Raw genomic sequence first — 25,462 nt, 5'->3', positions numbered from 1 at the left:
CTCAATGTGGACGAGTGTGCAAAATCCTCAGGACACAATGAGCATGTGTTCAACTTCTTCCCATTTTGTCCTTTGTGATGTTGAAATAAAGCTGAATAAGAAATAAAGGAAAAACAGCAGAGAGAGAGAGAGAGAGGGGGAGAGAGAGAGAGGAGAGGAGAGGAGAGGAGAGGAGAGGGGAGAGAGAGAGAAAGAGAGAGAGAGAGAAAGACTTTGAAGCTCTTTTATTATAAAGGTAAGAAACCCATACAAGTCATGCAAATAATAAAGTCACCACAATTCAAAACATGTGCAGCCAAACAACAACAATAAAAACACCAAACACTAAAATAAAAAACTTAACAAACCATGATCAAGTTTACAAAACCCACCCTTTGCACACCATTTTTCCACAAAGGTTTGTAAATCATCTTTCATTTGGAAAAAAGAAAATTCCATGCGTAACCTTGCCATGACTAGAGCCTTAAACACAATTACCACATCACATAAAATATCAGCATTTGCCAGGAGCTTTGCTTTTCTTGTTTTGTAGATTGCTAATTTTCCAATAGAAATTAAGAAATTAGCAAGAGCAGTCTCAGAGCGTTTTTTATAACTAAGTGGTGTTCCAAAGATAAAAACACGTGTAGAAAAAGAAAAGTTCATACGATTAAAAAAAGTTGATAAAAAAACCAAAGAAGGGAAAGAGTCTTGCACAATCTACGTAAGCATGGAAAAGGTCTTCAGAAATCATACAAAAGGGGCATTCCACTGAATTATCCTCATTAAAACGATGTAATAAAACATTGGAGGGCAACACCATATGGGCGAGTCTCCAAGCAATATCACCAGTCCTTTTAACAATCGGTGAAACATACATTGCAGACCATTGCGGATGGGAGGGAGACCCAGAAGGCAGTTTCTCTTTCCATCGAGCCCCAAAAGAAAGAGGCTGTAACGAGGGAAACCGAACTGAGATACACAAACGATACAGTCTCTTTTTATCCTTGCTGGAAAGTGGCGATGAGGATAGCAAGATAGATGTTGTGGTGCTATCAGCTGGCAGGCTAGAGCTAGCACAGATCTGTGGTGGTGTACGGTGGTCACCATTGTTGGTGGTTGAGCTCAGGCCCAGGTGCCTAAAAACACACAGGATTTCCTGTAGGACCTTGGCTACGCTCCTCAAAGATCTGATGCCAGTTCTTACTTGAAGATGTCCTGCGGAGAACCAACTGTTCCTGTTACAGTCACGAAGGTCCCGAGTCGTTTTCACGCCAGCACTCACAAAACGTTGCACAAAGGCACGTGAGCGAGGAATAGCAGGAAAGAGGGCATTGTAGAAAAGGGGTTCCCGGAGGAACCTTTCACTGTTGTATGTCTCCATTTGGCGAGTTATTGAAATGGACCGCCAGACGTTCAAGACATCTTGGTAAAAGTCAGGGAGCAGCGAAGCATCGACATGTTGCAGCTCCATGAAGAAGAGTTCACAATTGTACCCAAGCATGCCGGCTTGTTTTAGTATACAGTTTGCAGTCGATTTCCAGGGCAAGGCCTCCAGAAATATAAAACGACGAGCTGTGGAGACTCGGAAGGCCATCACCCGACAAAGAATGTCCACAAGCCCATGACCACCTTCTGCCAGTGGGAGGCAAATAGTCTCTGGCTTTAGCCAGTGTTTGCCATCCCAAAAGAAGTCAAGTAAACATTTTTGGATTGACGACACCAACGTTGCAGGTGGCTGCAAGGCAATCATTTTATGCCATAAGAGAGGGGCCACCAGGTTGTTAATGACCAGTGCACGACCTCGGAAAGACAAGGTCGACAAAATTCCTCTCCATCTGTTTAATTTGTTGCTGATTTTGTGGAGCAAACCATCCCAATTCCTTTTGACAAAGCCTGGGGTTCCAAGGTAAACACCGAGGTATTTCACACCTTCTTTTTCCCATGTCAAATTCATAGGGAGAATTGGAAGGGCAGAAGGTGGCGTACCGCCGACCCAAACTGCTTTGCATTTCGACCAATTAATTTGCGTTGTACATGCTTGAGAGTAAACCCGTAGGCACTCAAATAGCAGAGCAATGTCATTACTGCTGCGAACAGCAACACATACATCATCAGCATAGGCCGAAATGATAACGGGATTTTCTGAGGGAGTCACTGAAAATCCCATAAGAGAAGATCGTAAACGAATCAAAAGGGGCTCAATGCAAAGAGAGTACAATATTCCAGATAAGGGACAGCCTTGCCGAATTCCCCTCCCAATCCGCAAAGGTGAACAGAGACCATCATTGATTCTGATCAAGCTAAAAATGTGATTATACAATAAGGATACATATGAAATAAAGGATGCCCCAAAACCAAATTGCTTTAAAATGTGAAACAAATACTCATGATTAACAGAGTCAAAAGCCTTTTCTTGGTCAATAAAAAAGAGACCGGTATGTTGTTGTTGAAATGCACACACATCCCACAGGTCTCGTACCAAAAAAATGTTATCGTGCATAGATCTGTGCATAACACAGTACGATTGATCCTGATGTATAACTGTGCTTAGAACAGTCTTTACACGGTTAGCTAGCGTTTTGGCAAAAATCTTGTAATCTGTGCAGAGAAGAGAGATTGGACGCCAGTTCTGTATCAATTGCAGGTCGTTTTTCTTAGGGATAAGGCAAACAACTGCACGCCGACAACTAAGGGGTAACAATCCCTCACGCAGACTGTATAAAAACACTGAGTGCAAAGCAGGACCAAGCATGTCCCAAAAGGTTTTATAAAATTCAGCTGGTAGCCCATCAAAACCAGGAGCCTTATGATCAGCAAGGCCATCGAGCGCAGTTTTAAGTTCACCGAGAGTAATGTTCTCATCCAAGACATGCCGTTGATGCTCATCTATCTGCGGTAAATTGGTCGTAATATTCTGCATTGCAGGCACATCATTGGGCTTAAAGGAAAACACATTCTCAAAATAAGACCGAACAAAGTGAACAATCTCCGTATTATCACTAAGAATATGCCCATCACTAGCCCGAAGACTAAGCATTTGCTGGCTCGCCTTCGTCGTCTTCTCAAACTTAAAGAAATCTTTACAACATGTGTCTGACGACAGTAAACTATTAACTCTCAGCCTGACTAAGGCACCAATACCATTTTCTTGAATTAATTCCTTAAGCAGAGTTTGTTTTTCAAAGAGGAGTTGACACCGTCTTTCATCACTGAGGACCTCAGCACCTTCCTGCAATCGTAGAATTTCTTGTTTCAAGGCATCAATACATAATTGTTTACTTTGAGAGCAATTGGTTTTGTATTGCTGACAGAAAACACGGATCTGCGCTTTAGCATAGTCCCACCACTGACAGAGATTTAGGAAACGATGTTGGAAATCCACAACCTTGTCCCAAAAAACCACAAAGGATGATTTAAAGAAAGGATCGCTCAGAAGTGAGGTGTTAAGAGACCAATACAGAGTGCGGCGTTTGAAGCGAGGAAAGGAAAAGCACAGTTTTACCAAAGAATGATCAGAGAAGCCTGAAGGGACAATAGCTGTATATGTCACAAGGTTGACAGCAGAGTTAGGAATATAAAATTTATCAAGACGAGCAAGTGAAAGATGATTTAGTAAAACCCGACACCAGCTAAATTGCTGCAGGTTTGGGTGTTGTTGCCGCCATACATCGTTGAGGTCATGCCGCGAAGTTATACTGGAAAGAGGCCTACTTGAAGCTGGATGTGGCTCTGCACTGTTCCTATCTAAAGTTGGGTTTAAAGTACAGTTAAAATCACCCCCTAAGCACAACAACGTATCAGAAGAGAGGTGTCTCAGGAAATTAAAGGACTGATTAAAAAAAGTTCCTCTATCTGTGCTATCACTTGGAGCATAGACGTTAACAAACATAAATCGTTGCTGATTGTATTCAAGCTCTACAGAGGCTAGATAGCCTGGTACGATTTCCTTAAAGATGGGGGGGGAGACAGACAAACGTGAACTGACAAAAAAAGCAATACCCGCACTCACAGAATCTGTATTACTAAAAAACCAAGTGCCAATCAGCTGTTGCTGCCAATCAGCCATGCAGTCTGCAGTGGCACGGGTTTCTTGCAATAAAAGTACATCAATCTTTTCCCTCCTGGCTAATTGCACAGTTTGGGAGCGACGCAGCTGACTGCGCCCACCATTAATGTTCAAGCTTGCTATGTTCATAGAAACATAGGCAGCAACACAGCCATTACAGGTTTAATTCTTTCCTTGCTGTGACAAGGTACCTCTTCAGTCTTTTCAGTGATTGATCAGAAATATGAAGGGCCGCAGATTGTTGTACAACTTCCTGAGCCCCACTAATGAAGGCGTGAGTATCAACGAAGAAATCGCAGATTTTCACGCGCTTTTTACGGTAAGTTTTTTGTAGGAAATCCACGATTTCAGCAGGAGGGACGGAGCCTCCAGAGACATGCTCCGATGAGAAGTCGGCCTCACCATCACTCAGTGAGGCAATGGAAGAACCCCCATCAGAGTCACAATCATTGCATTGAGAGTCCATTGCTGAGGCAACAGGCTCATCGACGTGAAAATCTGAGACTTCAGCACGATCGCCCTGCTGACCATGAGCTTGACAAGGCTCAGCTGCCTCAATGGAGGATTCCACAGACAGATCACTAGTTCCAACACACTCACCACTCCCCACAGAGGGAGGGGTGGCACAATCAACACAAGCTTCATCAGGGGACACACATGGAGGCTCAACCTCACATGGAGGTTTACCCTCAGAACACTGGAGAGACTCAGGTGCTGTCTGGCCAACACATACATTTTCAGCATTTATCACATTACCCTCAGAGTATTCTGAAGGCGGGGGAGGTTGAGCAATTTCCTCAACTGGAGGAAACTGCTGAGGAGGAGGTCGCGCTCCACCATAACCTTCACTAACCACTTGAGCGAAGGTTGGAGGACAGGAGGCTCGTTGAGGTCGCTAGAAGGTGGGAGGGTTCTTTTCCTGGTTCTCTGTTTGTCTACAATGGGGTTTGCATCAGCACCACCCATACTGTTTACCTCATCGACAACGATCTCAGTAGAGCCCTGCTGTTCATCACCATTCAGGCTAGTGGCTCTATCTGCGGACTTTTTCGGGCACGAGTCTTTTAAATGACCATATTGACCACACTCAAAACAAACTAGAGACTCTGTGGAGACAAAGACCCGATAAGTGTGACCTTCGACCTTGAAAGGCAATACCGCATTTAAAGAGGTTACACCACGCGGTAAAATCATATAAACAAAACGACGAAAGGACATGACGTGTTTTAAACGGTTATTTTTCCCTCGTACAGGAACCAAAGTAACTGAAGAGACAACAGAACCAAGTTTGTTTAGTTCAGTAACCAGGTCTTTGTTCTTAAGGAACGGAGGAGCGTTAGAGAGAGAAACCCGAACTGCCGGCGTGTCGAGTGGACATACCTGAACAAACACGTCGGGAGCAAAGAATAGCCCGTGCTCGACTATTTGAGCAACCATGGGCACTGTGGAAACAAAGATTACCACGCGTTTATTCATGCGAGAAGCCGCTTTTACATTATCCAAACCGATTAACTCTCCGACCGCAAGGATAATGGCCTCGACATCGATTCCCGACGGAGGTGAGCAAACTAACCCATGCTTCCGGGTTAGCGCTTCAAGAGACGTGTAACGAGAGCTATCCGCCATCGTTTGCACGTTTAAACAAAGGGTAAATGTATAAAGGTTAATGAAGCCAAAAAGCTCCAGTAAACAAACGAAAAATAAAAATATTTACGAAAAAAGAAACGGAAAAAGGATTATGATTTGTAACACGAGGCGAAAAAAACCCGAAGAGGGAACCGCCCTAAGGGGGAACCTTTACCGGTCTCACCACGTGTGCTCTCTCACTTTCTCACTCTCAAGAGGGGGGGGGGTATGATAACGTGGAAGGGTGACACACAAAAGACGGAACAAAGGTGAGAAAAGGTAAGGGGAGGGTAAAGATACAAACCACGAGCACGGAGCTACAATGCCAAGACACGAACAGACGCCATGACACCGCACCCAACACACGAACGGCCAGCAGGGGGCGCGAGAGAGAGAGAGAGAGAGAGAGAGAGAGTGAGAGAAAGAGAGAGAAAGAGAGAGAAAGAGAGAGAGAGAGAGAGAGAGAGACTTTGACTTTTTAGTCCTTTTATTACAAAAATATAAAAGTAACAATATACACGTTTTGCAATAAAATCAATAATGCCAACAAAAAGAAAAAAAGAAAAAGAAGAAGCACCCAATGATCATCAAATAAAAAACAATCAGTATCTCACAACAGTATTCTAAATTCATTTTCTTTAACCTCACAAAACCCACCAACACACCAAGTATCAACAAAGTTATGAAAATTTCCGGACTCGTTGGACAGGGTAAATTCCAGTTTCAATCTCGCTGAGATTAATGCATTCAAACACAACATGATATTGCAGTGCTCTATCGGTTTGCCAGATAGTTTGTCTTTTCTTGTTAAATAAACAGCAAGTTTCGCAGTTGCTATTAGGAAACTAAACAGTTTAGATGCAGGATTCTGTTTAGGGGCAAAACCAAAGACGAAACTTCTCAAAGAAAAAGTAACATGCATTTCATGTGCAATGTAATTCAACCAATGAAACAAAGGAAATAATCGGATACAGTCTATGAATGCGTGAAACAAGTCCTCATTGACTGTACAGAAGGGACAACAAACAGATACAGGAGAAAAATGTCTAATAAACGTGTTAGAGGGAACAATCCAGTGGGCCAAACGCCACTGGAGATCACCTGTTCTTTTGGATGTGGGCTCACTGTACATGGCTTCCCAGATAGGTTCGGAGGGGGGTCCTCCGGGTAACAATCCTTTCCATCGGGTAACTCCATTTAACGAAGGGTTCCCATTTAACAGCTTGAGGCACATCTTGTAGATGCCCTTGCTGTCCATTGTCTGGAAAAGCTTTGACCCATCGCTAACAGGGGACAAATCGTTTTGAATGGGTTCAACAATTAATTTAGGCACTGTCGGCTCATTTAGATCTTCTTCTGTACCTCGAGTCCAAGTTAGGCCAAGTTGCCGTCCCAACTGAATCATTTTCCTCAAAATTTTTGCAATCATCCTATGGGACCAAATCCCTGTCAGGTCGGCGATTTCACTTACGGATTTCCAACCATACCCTGAGTCATGTCGGAGATGCCGCACCTTCACAATACCAGCTGCTATAAAGTGTTGGCAAAAATCTCGACTCTTTGGAATGTCGGGAAAGAGAGGGTTATAGAACAAAGGCTCGTGTGCCAGCATTTTCGTTACATATGTGTCCGCCTGACGACTCACAGAAAGGCTCTGCCAGGCATTTAAGAGGCTTTGGTAAAAAGCAGGGAGAACCGATATGTCGACATGCTGGAGGTTCATTTGAAAGAGTTCAAACCCGTACCCGAGCCTACCCGCTCGCTGCAGTACAAGGCGTGCAGGGAGCCGGCCTGGCAGATGTTCCATGTAGAGGAGACGTTGAATGGACCGCAGCCGGAAGGCCATTAGGCGGGCTTTGATGTCGACGAGGTTGTGGCCACCCTCAGCCGAGGGGCGACATATCACATCGGGTCGTAGCCAGTGGTAGCCTCCCCAGAAGAAGTCCACCAGTTTGCCCTGGAGTGCTTTGAGTAGGGCCTCCGGCGGTTGCAGGCAGATGAACCTATGCCACAACATTGTGGCAACTAAGTTGTTGATCACTAGCACACGGCCCTTGAAGGACAAATGAGGTAAAACCCTTTTCCATCGGTTCAATCTTTCTCCCACTTGCTCAATTACCCCGTCCCAATTTCTTTGAGCATACTGTGGGGAACCAAGGAATATGCCCAAGTACTTAATTCCCTCACTTCCCCACAGCAACCCTGCGGGGAGGGATGGGGGCGGCTGTGGTACAGGCTGAAGAAGGTTGCGATAAAGGGAGGGTATCCATAACGTCTTGCTCTTGTTCCAATTGATTTTTAAAGAGGAGGCAGCGTGAAACTTTGACAGGCACTCAACAACGATATCGATATCATCCTTATCTTTTACAAAGATGCAGACGTCATCCGCATAAGCACATAGGGTTAGCGGTGCACTCATGGGAGTGAGTGCTATTCCAGAAATCTTCTTTCTCAGTAGATTGAGAAGAGGCTCTAAAGAAAGAGCAAACAATAAACCAGAGACTGGGCACCCTTGCCGGACCCCTCTCCGAACCTTGATGGGGGGAGCCAGCACATTATTAATCTTAATTAAACTAAATACATCCGTGTATAGCAAGGAAATGTAGGAACGAAAGTTTGCTCCGAGGCCGCATGCCTGTAACACATGATGCATAAACTTATGGTCGATACTGTCAAATGCCTTTTCAAGATCAAGCGACATCATTCCAAAGTCTTCTTTAACACGGTTACCATCAATGAGATCTCTGATTAAAGAAATATTATCATGGATGGATCTTCCAGGAACACAGTAACTCTGTTCTGGCAGTACTAGATCACCAATAACCTTTTTTAGTCGATTAGCTAGTACTTTTGAAAAAAGCTTGTAGTCCGTGCACAGCAGGGAGATCGGTCGCCAGTTCACCAAAAGTCGGGGATCTTCAGTTTTCGGGAGCAAGCACACTACGGCTCTTCTTAGACTCAGCGGCATTATACCAGTCTGTATAGAAGTGTCCAAAACATTCAGCAACTCAGGGCCTAAAAGGTCCCAAAATGTCAGAAAGAATTCGGGAGGTAGACCGTCAATACCCGGAGCTTTCCCTGAATCCATGGCAGCAAGAGCACAGGTTAGCTCAAGGAGGGTGATTGGTAGGTCAAGCTCCAACCGTTGAGCCTCAGTTAGGGAGGGGAGGTGAGAGGTTAAATCCATCATTGTATCATTACAAACAGTCTGCTCCTCAAAAAGTTTTGTAAAGAATTCAATAATGTTTATTCTAACATCATCTTCGTTGACAACAACGTTGCCTCTTGAGTCCAAAACAGAAGAGATTAGCCGTGATGGCTTGCTTAAGGATTCTAAATGAAAGAAAGACTTGTTTGGGGTGTCTGATAACTTTACATTCTGTATTCTAAGTCTAATTAATGTTCCGGCTGCTTTCTCTTGAACTAACTCCCTTAAAAGAGCTTTCTTTACAAGCAATAACCGGTAATTGGCGTCATTGTTTTCATGAGCCAATTTATTCTCCAAATGTAGAATATCCAATTCCAACCGGGCCATTGTAATGTGCTTGTCGTTTGTGCTGTGTGATTGGAAACATTGACAAAAAACCCGAATTTGAGATTTCATGTTATCCCACCATATGCTGGATGAAGAAAAGGAAGATTTCTTTGCTACTAGACTTGCCCAGAAAACACGAAAGGCTTCCTTAAACATACCATCTTCTAGAAGTCTAACATTAAACTTCCAATAAGCGCTCCTACTTGCGGGTTGAGGAAAGGAAAGGTTTAGGGTTACCATATGATGGTCTGAAAACACGGAAGGAAAAATATTTGAAGAAACCGCAGTATTTTTAAAGGGTACGTTGATGTACCATCTGTCAAGCCTTGCCAAGGATACTCGACTATTGGCGCATCGACACCAGGTGTACTGGGATGTGCTTGGGTGGTGCAACCGCCAAACATCAACGAGGCCCATTGTGCTAAAAAAATTGGATAAGTGTACATGGGACTCAGGATGGGGTTCGGCAGAATTTCTGTCAACCGATGGGTCGAAGGTGCAATTGAAATCACCTCCGACACACACACAATGATCAAAATCAACTGATCTTAAGTGATTTATCATTGCGGTGAAGAAGGACTTACGCTCTACGCTATCACTTGGCGCATACACATTAAAAATAGTGTAATGGAAGTTATGGCTTACTAGTTTGAGAGAGCTAAGCCGACCATTTATTACCTCCTGAAAATGGCATGACTCACACACGAGGCCTGGCTTCAGCAAGAAGCCGATTCCAGCAGATGAAGCTGATAAATTGCTGAAATAGCATTGGCTCTTAAAAAGTTGATGCCAGTTATGTTCCACATTTGGTGTGATGTGAGTTTCTTGAAGTAAGATCACATCCACCTTTTTCCGTTGAAATATGTTTTTTACTTGGACCTGGCGGAGGTGTCTAGCACCACCACCGTTAATATTTAAGGTTGCGAGTTTTATAGTTTTCATCCTGTATTGATGAAATCAGCCTGTGGCTGGGAACACTCTACACCTGCACGTGTGATGAATTTTCTTAACCTGTGGTATTGTGACTTATTCAGGTCGAATTGTTCAGGCGTTTTAATTATGGATTTTGCAGTGTGGATGAATGCAGCCAAATCGTCAAAATGGTCTTTAATGACTATGTTACGCTGTCTGTACGTTTCGGCTAGAAACGACACGATGTGTTGGGGGGGTATCTGTGACTGAGATGCTGATGACTGTGACAGCTCAGTCACTTCCACCTCGTCCTCAGACTCTGACAGGTCTGATAATGTCCCACCTGGATCTTGGGCCTTACTTGCAGCTCTCACGAGCTCCTCTGGAGGCATTTCCTGAGATTTCGTTGGGTACTCTGGTGCACACTCACGAGCAGACTGGTGCTTACTTTCTTTATGTGTGCTTTGGCAAATGGCTGCAGATCTCTGCGTAGCCGGGGTTACGATTTCTGTTTGTGAGACAGAGCAATTTGTTTGGTCACCAGTCCGCTCAGCTACTGGAGGGGGGACCGGTGGGGCTTCGCGTTCAGGCTCAAAAATGGCCGCATTGTTCGGATCAATGTCGGCTTTATTCTCAGAGCTTGGGAAATCAGTAACATCTTCTTTACCACTTTGGCGTTCGATATTTTCGTTTGCTGTAAACGTTTTGCCCTCTTTTGCAGAGACAGTGTCTCTGCCCAAGACAGCCTTCTTTATCGCACCATCGGGGCTATTTGTTAGTGGTGCTTTCCGTTTTTTGGTCAGTATGACAAGTTCTTCATTCATGGGTTCGTCAGCAGTACTAGCATCACCAAGTGCCATCTCACTGGGTTTGGGTAGCACCAGGGCGTCGGGAAGCACGGTCGGGGCGTCGGGAAGCATAGTCGGGGCTTCGGGAAGCACGGTTGGGGCTTCGGGTAGCACGGTTGGGGCTTCGGGAAGCGTAGTCGGGACCTCGGGAAGCACAGTTGGGACGTCAGGAAGCACAGTCGGGGCGTCGGGAAGCACGGTCGGGGCTTCAGGTAGCACGGTTTGAGCGCCAGGAAGCACGGTTTGAGCGTCGGGGAGCACGGTAGAGGCGTGAGGAAGCACGGTCGAGGCGTGGGGAAGCACGGTCGAGGCGTGGGGAAGCACGGTCGAGGCGTGGGGAAGCACGGTCGAGGCGTGAGGAAGCACGGTCGAGGCGTGAGGAAGCACGGTCGAGGCATGAGGAAGCACGGTCGGGGCGTTTTCTTTTTTACAGCCCACATTGGTGTGTCCCAATTTGCCGCACTTCGTACAAGATGCTTTGGGACAAAACCTTTTAACGTGTCCGAAGGCTCCACAAAGGAAGCACGTTAAGGTGCCTGACGAAGCGTACATTTGATATTGACGATCATTTACCGAAATTTTAAACGAGATGTTTAGTCCTGTATCGTCGCCGCGATCAGGAAGCACCATGAATACTTGTCTCCGGAAACTCATAACATGTTTCATTCGTTCATCCCGACATCCCAGGGGAATCATCGAGATTCGGGAAACAACAGTTCCATACCGGGTCAGAACAGCCATTAATTTATCATCTGTGATAAACGGAGCGACATTTGAAATAATAACTTTTATCGCCGGTGTGTCCATCGGGGAAACCATGACGAACTGCCCACCTTTCAATGAGAGACCGGTACTAACAACATCATGCACGAACTTCTCGTCCGACACGAAAACAACAAACTTTTGGTTCATCCGCGACGCGGCGCGGACATTTTCATCGCCGATAACATTCCCTACAGCGAGGATAATGTCCTCGGTAGGAACACCTTCGGGAGGGACACACACGAAAGCATGCTTCCTTGTTAGGGCTTCAAACCCTTCCTGCCGTGCACGAACACTCGCCATAACGGCGATGTCTCACCTTTCCACCTTGACCAGGCGGAAAGGACACAAAATAAATAAAGTCGAAATGAAATAATGAATAATAAAGTTCACACGACGCGAGTAAGGTAAACAGCACCGACGGAGCAGGTAGACTGAACCGAACGGGTCTGCTCTCACCTTTGGGCTCTTCTCTCACTCTCTCTGTCTCAAGGGAGGGAAAGGGGCACAGGTGGTAAAGAGGGACACGACAAAGGCGCGATGGGAAAGGAAGGAATGGGGGGGGGGGGGGGGACAACACAACACAAGCACGGAGCTACAGCACACGAACACCAGTGCACGCCATCTTGCCACGCCCAACACACGAAAGGCCAGCAGGGGGCGCGAGAGAGAGAGAGAGAGAGAGAGAGGGAGAGAGAGAGAGAGAGAGAGAGAGAGAGAGAGTGGGAGAGTGAGAGAGAGACTTTGACTTTTGTGTCCTTTTATTATAAACAATGTAAAGCCATTTCACAAGCAGTTGTAAAAAAAACACATTTCACAAAGCAGTTGTAAAAAAAAAAAACACAGCAACTAGTTTAAAGAAATTGCATAAGGATCATGAAGGCACCACAAAAAGAGCAAAGGGTATTTAAAAGAAACCAGCAAATATACAAAAAATATATATTGAGCAAATTAAGCGAAAAACTAAGAGAGAGAGAGAGAGAAATGTATTCAAGGACACAGGAAGAAACATATATGCAAGCAATCAGTTCCAAAGAAAAAAGTCAAATCAATCAGGAATTATAAAGTAATTACCACTTTTGAATCATCGACTGAGCACAGAACATTGCCAATACACCACTTTCTCTCAAAAAGTTGGACGTTTCCATTACTGACAAAGAAATCAAATTCTAGCTTGAGTCGTGTTGAGACAAACCCTTTAAAACTAGAAATAGCCTCAGAGCCATAGCCGTTATCTATTTTAATTTTCCGAGATTTATATATCGCATATTTTGCAACAGCAACCAAAAAATTGAGAAGAACACCCACATCCCTACATGTGGGCCTGAAAGACACACCAAATATAAACATATGCATATTGAAAGGGAAGGACAATTGGTGAAAAAGATATTCAAGGAACAAGAAAAGCGATGTCAGTCTACGACACTGTACATAAGCATGAAACAAATCCTCCTTCTGGTCACAGAAAGGACAAGTTTCCGGCAGTGAGCTGTTAATACGGTGGACAAAAATATTGGAGGGAAGCGCCCAGTGTGCTAACCTCCATTGTATGTCCGCTAACACACCATGTATTGGCAAGGTGTACATGTGAGGCCAAAGGGGGGTAGAGGGAGACCCCAACCCTAACCGCTCTGACCACAAAGCTACTCGTGTTCTCCCAGAGAGGGGTACATTCTTATTTTGTCGAGAGAGATCACGGATTCCAATCTTAGTTACAAGATGAAAAGGGGTGGTATGTTCAATCTCCGGCTGAAGAGAAGACGAAAGGAGCACTTTGATTTCAGGGAAACCTAACCGAAAGTCCTCAATGTTACCAACACCTTCCCAGCCGATGTTTAGCTGTCTAAATTTTCTTATGACTATACGTACAACTTGGTCTACAAGTCGGACAGACCGAGATCCAACTGAGGTTGCCACCAAACCAGCAGGTTTCCACTTAACTCCAGATGAATCTCTCAGATCACATACTTTGTTAATCCCTCCTTGGATAAATTTTTTAATCAGGGCATGGCTATGAGGGATACCAGGAAAAAAGTTATTGAAGAAAAGGGGTTCTTGAAGGAACATTCGACAATTATAGCCCTCAAGGAAGCGGTGGACGTCAAACCTTTTCCAAGTGTCCAATAAACTCTGATAGAATCTCGGAAGAGAGGCAAAGTTTATATGCTCGAGGTCTATCAAAAGAAGCTGCCGATCATATCTCAGTCTACCAGCCTGTTGTAACAGAAAAAATGCAAAGGGCCGCCAGGGCAGCTGTTCAGCGAACAGTAGTCTCTGCAGAGACTGCAGCCGAAAGGCCACAACCCGACCAGAGATATCAACAATGCCCTGGCCACCTTCCTTCCGGGGGTAGTACAATATCTCAGGCCTCAGCCAATGGTAGCCACTCCAAAAGAAGTTTACTAGCATTCGCTGAGTAGCCATAATTAGTTGGTTTGATGGCTGTAAAGCAATAATTCTGTGCCATAATTTTGTTGCAACCAGATTGTTTATGACAAGGGTACGGCCTCGATAGGAGATGGACCTCAGCAGTCCTTCCCATGCTTTCAATCTGTGCATAATTTGCTCCAACACTCCTTCCCAATTTTTCATTTCTGTTTCACGATTACCGATATGCACTCCAAGATATTTAACCCCGTCCGTTCTCCAGACCAGGTTGTGTGGGAGTGAGGGTGGTGATACACAAGAGAGATTGCCTTTGCCACACCATAATGCTGTACTTTTATTCCAATTGATCCCACCGGAAGAGGCTGCAGAGAAATCTCGCATACAACGTTGTAAAGCAGAGACATCATTGGAGCTTCTAATCAAAACACAGACATCATCAGCATAAGCCGTCTGCACAAATTCTGCTCCTTCTATACTTCTCATTCCCTGAGGTATTTGCTGTCTAATAGACCGAAGGAGTGGTTCAAGGGCGACTATATATAGAAGCCCAGAGAGGGGGCAACCTTGGCGAATACCCCGTTGGAAAGGAAAGGGAGAGCATAACCTATTGTTGATCTTCATCATACATTGAGTATTAGTATACAGGAGTTTCACATAAGAGGTGAAAGTTTCACCAAACCCCATTCCTTTCAGGACAGAAAAAAGGTACTTGTGGTCAACACGATCGAAGGCCTTAGTTTGATCAAGAAACAGCAACCCAAAATCGTCACGCAGGAACTTATTGCATGAAATAATATCTCTTACCAAAAAAATATTATCATAAATAGATTTTCCAGGCACACAGTAGGTCTGGTCCGGGTGTATAACTGAACTGATCACAGTCTTCATACGATTAGCAAGTACTTTAGAGAAAATCTTGTAATCAACACACAATAAGGAGACAGGTCGCCAGTTATCAACCAGTTGAAGATTCCCAGCTTTTGGTAGCAAACAAACGACTGCTCGTCTACAAGACATTGGAAGTTCTCCGACACGTATGCTTTCATCGAGTACATCGAGTAAGTCAGGTCCCACAAGGGCCCAGAAGGTCTTGTAGAATTCTGTGGGCAGGCCATCTATTCCAGAAGCTTTCCCATCTTTCAGGCTCCGCACAGCTGCTTCAAGTTCATCAGCCGAGATTGGGGAATCGAGCATGCATCGCTCATCCTCCTCGACACTCGGAAGCCCAGCAGTTAACTCTCGTATCACCTCATTGTCCACGTTCTGAGGAGAATACAAGTTAGAATAGAACCCTTTCAGAGTACACCTGATCGCCTGCTGAGAGGTCACCAGCGACCCATTGGGAGTGAGTAAAGTATGAATTTGTTATGACCTTTTGAGGGAAGACTCTAACTTAAAGAACTCTTTGTTTGGCATGTCCAGAGTTAAATAGCTCATTCGCATTCGGACCAAGGCACCCATCGCCCGTTGCCGTACCGCTTCCTCCAGCACTGCTTTCTTTGCCCATATTAGTTGGTCACGTGCACCTCTCCCAACCTCGTCAACATTCTGTTCTAACGATATAATTTCAGATTTTAACTGATCTATTGATATTGATTGGATTTTGGTGGTGTATGCACTATATTGTTGACAGAAATTCTTAATTTGGGATTTTGCAATGTCCCACCACAGCCGGAGACTATCATACTCAGGTCTGGAGGAGCGAATTTTCTCCCACACGACGTGAAAGGCCTCATTAAATTCCTTGTCATGTAAGAGACGAGTATTCAAAGACCAGTAAGCACTACCACCGGGTGGAAAGGGTAACTTAAAGGACATTGAGATTAAACTGTGGTCTGTGAATCCAGTTGGTAAAATTTTGGAGACAGACACCACATTCAACATTGGCTTGTTCACATAGAATCTGTCCAGCCTTGCCATTGACATAATACCATCATTGCATCTACACCATGTATAACAGCGTGAGAGTGGGTGTTGTGATCTCCACACATCCTTAAACCGAAAGATGTTGATGGTGTCCTCTAGAGCTTTCGTAGAGGCAACATGAGGCTCATGACCATTCCTATCAATCGACGGACAAATTGTGCAATTAAAATCTCCCGCGATACAGATAAAGGCTGTTGGGTCCAGAGTTTTTACAAAATCCCGCAGAGTGGAAAAGAAAATTTTCCTCTCCATTGGGTCACACGGTGCATAAACATTCACTACGATAATCTTTTGGGTATTATAAAGAAAATCTACGGAGATCAAATGCCCTTTATAGATTTCTTTAAATGAAACCTGTTGAGCACAAATCTTGTGACTTAGGCAAATGGCAACACCGGCCCGAGGTGTAGGGAACCCACTTAGCCACCATTGCCCTTTAAAAAGTTTCCCCCAATCGGCTACTTGAGCACTAGTAGCGTGGGTCTCTTGTAAGAGAATAATGTCAGCCTTTTCTTTTACAACCGCTTGAATGGTTTGCACCCTCCGTAAGGGGGCACGACCCCCATTTATATTTAAGGATACAACATTTAGTTCCATGGTTGATTCTTCTAGGGGGTGAAGTCCTCTTCCTCAATTAATTCCTTGTTTGCCTTCGTGATGGATTTCCTCAGCCGCTGAAATTCAGGTTCGGAGATTTCCACATGCTCACTCCTTTGCAGCAAAGGTTTTGCGGCTGCAAGGAAGGCCTGGATATTAGGAAAATGATCCTTAATTCGTACATGCCTTTGTCTGAAAGTTTCCTTCAAAAATCTGACAATATTTTCTTTTGAGATCTCCAAAGGCTGCTCTTCCTCCTGAGGGGGGGGAGCCCTGTCAACCATTGCCACTGGTTCCTCATGGCCGATCAGTGTCTCTGTAGTTAGAATTCCCTCCGTGACGCTAGTAACGAGTTCCTCCTGAACCTGTACAGAAACACCTGTTCCATCCCCATCTACCTTAGGTTCTTCATCCTCTTCATCCTCATGCATCATTGCAATGGGGGGGGAGGAGTCGTTATTAGTAGTAATGGGTATTTTGCATTCCCCATTAGAATTGATATGGTCATCAGTAGGCTGTTCGGTTTCGCAGGTTGATTTACAACCTTCAGGAAAAAGTTCCCCTTCATCCTGAGCAGGTGGTATCATGTCAGCCATAGTCTCACCACCTTGCTGATCTTCATGTGGAGGACTGTCTGAATCGTTTAAACTGCTTCCTGTCTGCACCACCAACACTTTAACACCTTTGTCCTCATTCCTCGCACTTACAAGTGACCGTTTCAAATTTTTCCGAGACGCGGCATCTACAATCTGCTGCTCCTCACAAAACATTCCCTCTACAGGTAGAGGCTTCTCCCTTACATTTGCTGACTCATCGTTTGCACGATGGCCAGCTGTACTGGATGACTCATCGCTTACACGAAGCACATCCGTATGGGTCTCATCAGCACCACTCTTAGCCGTACCTTGATGGTCCGATGTAGATTCCCGCACTGAAGGCGAAACATCTATAGAATCATCCGTAGTGGTCACGGGGGGAGGTGGTCCGGCTGCTGTGGCATACGTTTTCTCCCCATCAGGACAATACTGCCGAGTGTGTCCATGTACACCACACCCGTAACAAATCAACCTCTCCGTTGCCGCAAAAATCCTGTGCTCACGTTTTGACGACTTAAAAACGAGAGAGACATTCAATTGCGTCAAACCATCCTTCAAAACAACATAACAAAACCGTCTAAACGTTTCGATATGCTTAAGCTTCCCGTCTGTGGTGCGAATGGAGGCTTGGATAATTCTCGACACCACAGTACCGTACTGACCGAGCTTCTGAAGAATTTCCTCATTAGACAGCGTCGGTAGAACGTTTGATAGTATTACCTTCGAGGCCGGAGTGTTCCATGGCGAAACCGGAACAAACTGGTCATTGCCCAAGGTGAGTCCGTTCTGCACGACGATGCGCGCGAAACGGACACGTGAAACGAAGACAACCACCTTGTGGTGCATTCGGGACGCTGCCCGTATGTTCTCACAACCGATCAATCCTCCGATTGCGAGGAGCGTCTCCTCCAGCGAGACATCTTCCGGTGGGACAAAACACATGCCGTGTTCATCTGTTAACACCTCATCGGCGTCACGACCGGCATTACTTCGACTATTCTTGCTAGCCATTTGAAGTAACTAAACGAAAAAGAACCAATAAATGGTACAAAGGTTTATAAAGCCGAAATAAATGAAAATAAACAACAACAACAATAACTGGGAAATAAATAAATAAATCCCGTTAACCACCTAAAGTGGATAACTCTAACCGCGCTGTCTCTCCCTCTCTCGCTCAGTAGACAAGACGATAGAAAGGGACACCGACACTCGGACAGAAGAAAGGACCAAAAGGTAGGAATAAAGGACCAAAAGGTAGGAAGAAAGGAAAAAGCAACACGAGACACAGCACGTACCGCCAGTGACTGAGCAACAGACCTGGCAATCGCACGTGCGTGCTAAGCGAGCGGCAGCTGTGCAAAGTGGGAGGAGAGAGAGAGAGAGAGAGAGAGAGAGAGAGAACAGACAATTAGCATATTAAAAATCAATTACAAAAACCCTTTTTAATGAGCGATCATTCTAATTTCACCACCTCCCTACACCATAACAATGATGCGTTACACGTCGTGAATAACTTTTGAAAAATATATTCCATTCACGAAACCTCCGTGGAGTTGATTATTTCCCTGGGGATGATTAAAGGGCATTTCCCAATCAATTTCAGATTCCCAAACCGAGGCACCAAGACTCGCTCATAGAGCTTGAAGTTGTGGTCACGTAGTGTGCTTGACCGAGTCTTCATCGTGCCTAATTAGTCTGCGAATAAAGATAGGTCGAGGTGCTTGTCTCTTCACACCCTCTTCAACCTTTTGGAAGCTTAGACACTCCGGAATAGTGCAGATATATATATATATATATATATATATATATATAGATGTACATATCCTGAACGCTGTTATGCATTCCAGTGGGGCATTACATGACAGCTAAATATGACGGATATCAATCTATTCCAATTAAAATAAATACTTCAATACGACCATTAAACACAAGGAATGTTAATTTTCTATGCTCAATTTTGGATAGAGATAATATTGGGTCTTTTAAAAACAGAAAGAGACAATATTGTCTTTTACGATATGTCGTCACTCGGGGGCAAAAGGTCAGAAACGTTCTCTTCTCTTCGCATCAGAGCTTGCAGGATCATGCGGCAGAATTTGCCAGGCACCACAAATAATTCATGTTGCACCCCAGCTTAAACAATGGTTTTGCAAGTGCGCCACAAGATAATCTGTTGCAGGATTTAGATAAAAGCAAACAAAATGATACCGTGAAAGGTTGGATCCTGTCTTTACAGACTACTGAGCCCGATGAGGAAGGGTGCAGTATGCATCCTTCTGGTAGAATATGGAACTACCCAGACTCTTGCTGGAGCTGGCCGTCCGACCAAACTGAGCAACTGGGCAGGAAGGACCTTTATCAGGGAATGGGCAAAACCCCCAAATCCTGATGTGCAGAGCTGATAGAGAAATACCCAAGAAGACACAAACCTGTAATCGCTGCCAGTGGAGCTTCTACAAAGTATTGACGCAGGGGGTTGAATACCGTTACGTTTGTGGGGGTTGGTGACGAATTGCCATAATGGAGTTAGGATCGTATAGGTTTTAGTATGAAGCATGGACGCGAAGAAGAAGAACCTCAATCTCATAAGTAGGGAACCCGTCAGGTTAAGAGTGTTTGCATGTCGCCATAAGGGGCGGGGTTCTTGTGTTAACTAGACAGGGCCTAAGATTAATTACCCAGTGTGGAATTGACCCTTGTGATTTTTCCCGTGTGTTTTTATTTTTTTTACATTCATTCAGCCGGCCGTGCAATGGGCTCCATTAGCCACAACACCGACAAGCCGACGGAACCCAGCACATTTGCCGATTGGGCTTAGCCCACGCCACAACCACCGAGGTAATCCCTCTCACTCTCCCCCTCTGTCTGGTGCTGGCGTTGTGACGGGCGGTCGCGTTTTTCGTGTGCACCGTGAAGGGAACATGCGGAGCTTTATTGAGCCTTTACCACGTTGGGGGAAGGGGGGGGGAGGTGTTGTTAGACTCGGTGCTTCTCGAAAACCAGAAAATAACGAAAACCAGGAAATTGTCTGAGCAGGTCAGACACAAGATTGTAGCCAAGCATGGACAATATCAAGGCTACACGTCCATCTCTAGAGACCTTGACGTTCCTGTGTCAACCGTACACAATGTTATCAGGGATAGAGTGGCCAACCTCCCTGGACGTGACTGCAAGAGAAAACCTGATCGAAGATTGCAGCGAAGGATTGCTTCAATGTTGGAGAAAGCACCTATATCAACTGCCAAACAGATTCAAACTGACCTTCAGACACAAGGTACGACAGTGTCAACTCGCACCATCCGTCACCAACTCAATAAAAGGAGACCCATGAATACCCCACTGCTGCTGAGAGATAGACATAAGAAAGCCCGACTGGAGTTTGCCAAAACGAACCTGAACAAGCCGAAATCCTTCTGGGAGAATGTCATGTGGACAGATGAGATCAAATTAGAGGTTTCTGGTAAAGCACATCATCTCTATGTAAACAGAAAACAAAATGAAGCTTTCAAAGAAAACAACACCTTCCCTGCAGTCAAACATGGAGGAGGTTCAGTGATGTTTTGGGGTTGCTGTGCTGCCTCTGGCACTGGGTGGTGCCTTGAATGTGTGCATGGCATCATGAAATCAGGAGATTACCAAGGCATTTTGGAGCACAATGTTCATCCCATTGTCAGAAAGCTGGGTCCCAACGAAGGTCATGGGTCTTGCAGCAGGACTATGCCCCCAAAAATACTTCAAACAGCACCCAGGAATGGTTCAAGACAAAACGCTGGACTGTTCTGAAGTGGCCAGCAATGAGTCCAGATCTAAATCCCGTTGAACACCTGTGGGGAAATCTGAAAACAGCAGTTGGGAGAAGACACCCTTCAAATCTGGGAGAACTGGAGCAGTTTGCACAAGAATAGCGGGACAAACTGCCAGTAGAGAGGTGTAGGAAGTGCTTGACTGCAGTTATTTTGTCCAAAGGCTGTGCTAAAATTTCTATTTTCTGATTTAAAGTGACAGATTAAGTTCTGAATCTAAAACAAAGGTTCTGTAATATTAACAGTTAAATAAATAGTAGAGACCAAATAGTTTCGTCAATTTCAACATATTTTTCGAGAAAACTGTGAGTTGTTTGAAAAAAAGTGCAAGAGTGCCAATATTTTTGAACACGAGTGGACCATTATATTCAAGAAAGAATATCGCACAGATCACTGACAAAGAAAGAGCAAGCAAAGGCCTATTATATTATTCATATGATAATCTGTGAAAAAAATGCCTCCATAAACTAAGAAAATAAAAGATAAAAGAAACACAGATGCCTTCCATGTTGATCGATGTCAAGGTATACATTCTTTGCCCAAAGTAATTGGCACTTACCACCATGGTGTGGAACTTTCTGGATGTCAAAGCAAACGCCTCACCAACTGCTCGCACCTATATGGTTTTCCCACCTGGAAAACGAGCAATTCAACAGATGATGCATCATGTCATGCAAAGCGTTAACCTAATGAAAATGTAACGGTTTAAAAAAAATATGATTCTTTATGAAATGGCCTTCCTTTAAAATCTCATGCACAATCATACAGGTTATATGATCAAATATTAACATGCATTATCAAAACTGCATATTGTACGTACTTCACTTCGAATGACAAAGCAAATCTGTAATTGTGTTGAAAAAATAAACTGACTTTACAACAAATCTTGCTTGATATCCATTACCAAGGAACCTTCTGGAAATCTCGTGTTAATGAAGGAAAAAAAGACTCGTCTCTCGAAATCGTTTGTACTGAGACAGAGTTTCCTCATCCCCGTTTGTATTGTCTAATCGATCTATAATTCCAGTAATCTCTGTGTGTATGTATGTATGTATGTATGTCTGTATGTCTGTGACCGCTCTTTCTCGACAACCACGGGTCCGATATACTTGAAACTTGCCAGGTATATTGCTGGGGACCCGAGGATGTGCCTTTTCATGGTTTCATATTAATCGGACAAGTAGTTACCGAGCTATGTCCAAAAAACGATTCAACCAATCAGAGAGCAGCGAGCTATCACGTGTGCCGAACGTGCCGAACAGACTCTGCCTCGGACGGCACATTTGAGAGCGTATTCATTTATTTCACGTTGGCAAACTATGTTGCCGCTATGTTGGCGTTAAACTATGTTTTAAAACTAATTAAAACTAATTTGCGATTCTTTCGCTTTCCTGCGCGTTTGTGCACGCTATGGCGATTTCTTTACCAAACTCCGCAAGCCGTTCGCTTTGGGCCAAACCATTTCATGTAAATAGAGGGGGGGGATTGTCACCGTACTCGCAAGCCGTTCGCTTTGGACCAAACCATTTCATGTAAATAGAGGGGGGGGGATTGTCACCGTACTCGCAAGCCGTTCGCTTTGGACCAAACCATTTCATGTAAATAGAGGGGGGGGGGGATATAATTTTAGATATATATATATAGTACGGGCATGCCCTAGTTTAATGTAAATATGAGATAAAAATTGAGGGGCAATGCACCGGTAAAGGGTAGCTATGTCTCTCTCTCTCTCTCTCTCTCTCTCTGATGTGCGATGCTCTTCCAAACTTCCAAAACAAGTTCGTGAGCAAATATTACACTGGGTGGTTTACAATTGTCTTCCAAGCGTTAGTTTTGGCAGGAATTTGGATGATTTTAACCCTTGAATGTAGTGATTGGGCCTCGGAGGCCCACAAGGTTTTTTTGTTTGCAAAAACTATGCTGTACAATTTTTTTGGGGAATGAGCCTCATTTTCACCGACTTTCAGGTTGTTACACAAAATTCAGTGACATAGGAAAAAAAATTCATTCAGGCTCATGGGAAAATCTTCAGTCTTCACTTATAACCTGAAAATCCGACCCGAATGCAGGCCTGAGGCCTTCGAGGCCCGACATAAATGTTGTTGTACTACTATGTTATATCATTATTTTCTTGATATGAGCCTCATTATATGCTCCTATAACTTCGTTACAAATAATTCAGTGACAAAAATATGAAAATTTAAAAAACTTTACACGAATACATTTGTGGGGCCTCCTCCCAATGGCGGCGTAGTTGTAGGATTTTTGACAGTTGTGGACATATACATTCTAACTAAAAGGATTTGTGAATCATAATTTTTGAGCAAATACTCCTCCACGAGCCTCAACTTTTTAGAGAGAAAAAAGTTGAAAAACCAAGAACAAAATATTTTTTCCAAAAAAACCCAAACATTATTCATTACGTGCATGGGATTCTTCCACCTAATAGGATTAATGATTCACATTTCTGAGCAAATACACATCTGAGCATCGACTTGGATTGAAAAAGGATATGAAAGAAAAAAATTTATTAAAAAAATTAATGAATTTTAAAAATATCGCACGAATACATCCGTTGGGCCTCCGAGGCCCAATGGCTGCGTTTATGTAGGATTTTTTATGCCTGCATCTAAGAATTAAGAAGTACACACCTGCGTGTTTCGAAATTTGTTAAGGATGCTGGCGATGACTCACCTGCAGGGACGTCGCATACATTGGTGAATCACCCTGAGTGTGAAACAACTCGTGTCCATCACTAACAGGGATACATACCACCACGTGATTGAGAGAGTCTGGTTTAGAGCACCAAGACCGACGAGGTGTGAATGCACGTCGAACGACAATGGATGAACGGACTGCACCTGTACTTGTTTAACTTTGGTTACTTTACACGACGACGTTAACTTATTAAAACAGCCATAAACTTTTATTCGAATGACGGAATGTCTGTGTTAAAAGTTTGCGGTAAAGATGCAATTTACAACATAAAACGAATGAGAACTCGTCAATGTGAAGATAAAACTCGAACTTCTTGCGCGAATCGTGGGCGATGCAAATGGAGGCAAAAAGTTTGTTTGAAAAGGTTTTCAAAGTTAGCCCGTGCGCTCCGTCGCTAAAAGAACTAGAACGGCACTTAGTAGAGGGCATAGCCATATCACTCCATATCATATCATAACCATATCATATCACAACCTCCACCTGGTTGGCCATATCACTCAGTGGTGAAGAATCACTTAAAAAATTAAATAATTCCCATATCCGAATCCATATTAGGATGTTCACCAAAATCGAAAAGAATCGTCCTTGTCAGACACACAACTTGTCCAACAAGTTTCATCCAAATCCATCCATAACTTTTTAAGATATCCTGCTATGTATCGTTTTTGGCCCCATGTCGCAATGTTGAAGAATCACATGAAAAATTAAATAATTCTCATATCCGAATCCATATTAGGATGTTCACCAAAATCGAAAAGAATCGTCCTTGTCAGACACACAACTTGTCCAACAAGTTTCATCCAAATCCATCCATAACTTTTTGAGATATCCTGCTATGTATCGTTTTTGGCCCCATGTCGCAATGTTGAAGAATCACATGAAAAATTAAATAATTCTCATATCCGAATCCATATTGGGATGTTCACCAAAATCGAAAAGAATCGTTCTTGTCAGACACACAACTTGTCCAACAAGTTTCATCCAAATCCATCCATAACTTTTTGAGATATCCTGCTATGTATCATTTTTGGCCCTATTTTCCAATGGTCGTCTCTCGCTTAAAAATTTTCACTTAAAAAATTCTAGTATCCGGATCCGAATCCGGATCTTCACCAAAATGTAATCATTTCGTCCTTATCACATACAATAACTCTCTGCCAAATTTCGTCCGAATCCGTCCACAACTTTTTGAGATATTTCGTTCACAAACGGACAGACAGCGGTGAAAACAAAACCTCCATCAACCTTTGGTGGCGCAGGTAACAAACGGACAAAGAAAGAACATCCGACTCGAAAGTTTTCCCAACAAACTCTACGGTTCTCGCGATATTTTGTGATTATTGGTTCTCATTGACATACTTGTTAACCGAAGCTTTGCATCGAGGAGAGAGTGTCCACCGCGACAGCAAGAGGAGGCAATGGATCCTCGGCGATGTGAAGGTACAGCGGTCTCGACGAGCACAACAGGAGAATGAGCCCCGGATGGTCCCGGTTTTATAGCAAAATCCTAAATCCCGATTACAATCAAGTACAATTACACTTAATGTTGAGCAATCAACACGTGATTAAGTGTTCTTATTGAAATGTAAAGAAAACAATAATCGATGACAACACATTTTTACATGAAACATTATCTTCAAAGAAACTTTACTGTGTGTACAGATTACATGATATACATATTTAATTGCCTCATGAAAGCAAGA

At 44.0% G+C, this 25,462-nt stretch overlaps 1 long non-coding RNA gene across 1 annotated transcript; it reads right to left on the bottom strand.

Moving 5' to 3' along the window:
* Positions 1–25,198, bottom strand: LOC144891721 (uncharacterized). The gene is made up of 3 exons (XR_013623063.1): positions 25,119–25,198; positions 21,601–21,674; positions 1–91 (listed from the first exon to the last, which is right to left on the bottom strand). It is a non-coding gene; the product is annotated as an uncharacterized LOC144891721 (long non-coding RNA).
* Positions 25,199–25,462: the final 264 nt, after the last annotated feature.

The sequence above is a fragment of the Myxine glutinosa genome, chromosome 4 (genome assembly GCF_964187855.1).
Source record: "Myxine glutinosa chromosome 4, kmMyxGlut1.1, whole genome shotgun sequence".
NCBI classification, from domain to species: Eukaryota; Metazoa; Chordata; class Myxini; order Myxiniformes; family Myxinidae; genus Myxine; species Myxine glutinosa.
The sequence above is the reverse complement of the archived record's forward strand: the minus strand, read 5'-3'. Positions and strand labels throughout refer to the sequence as shown.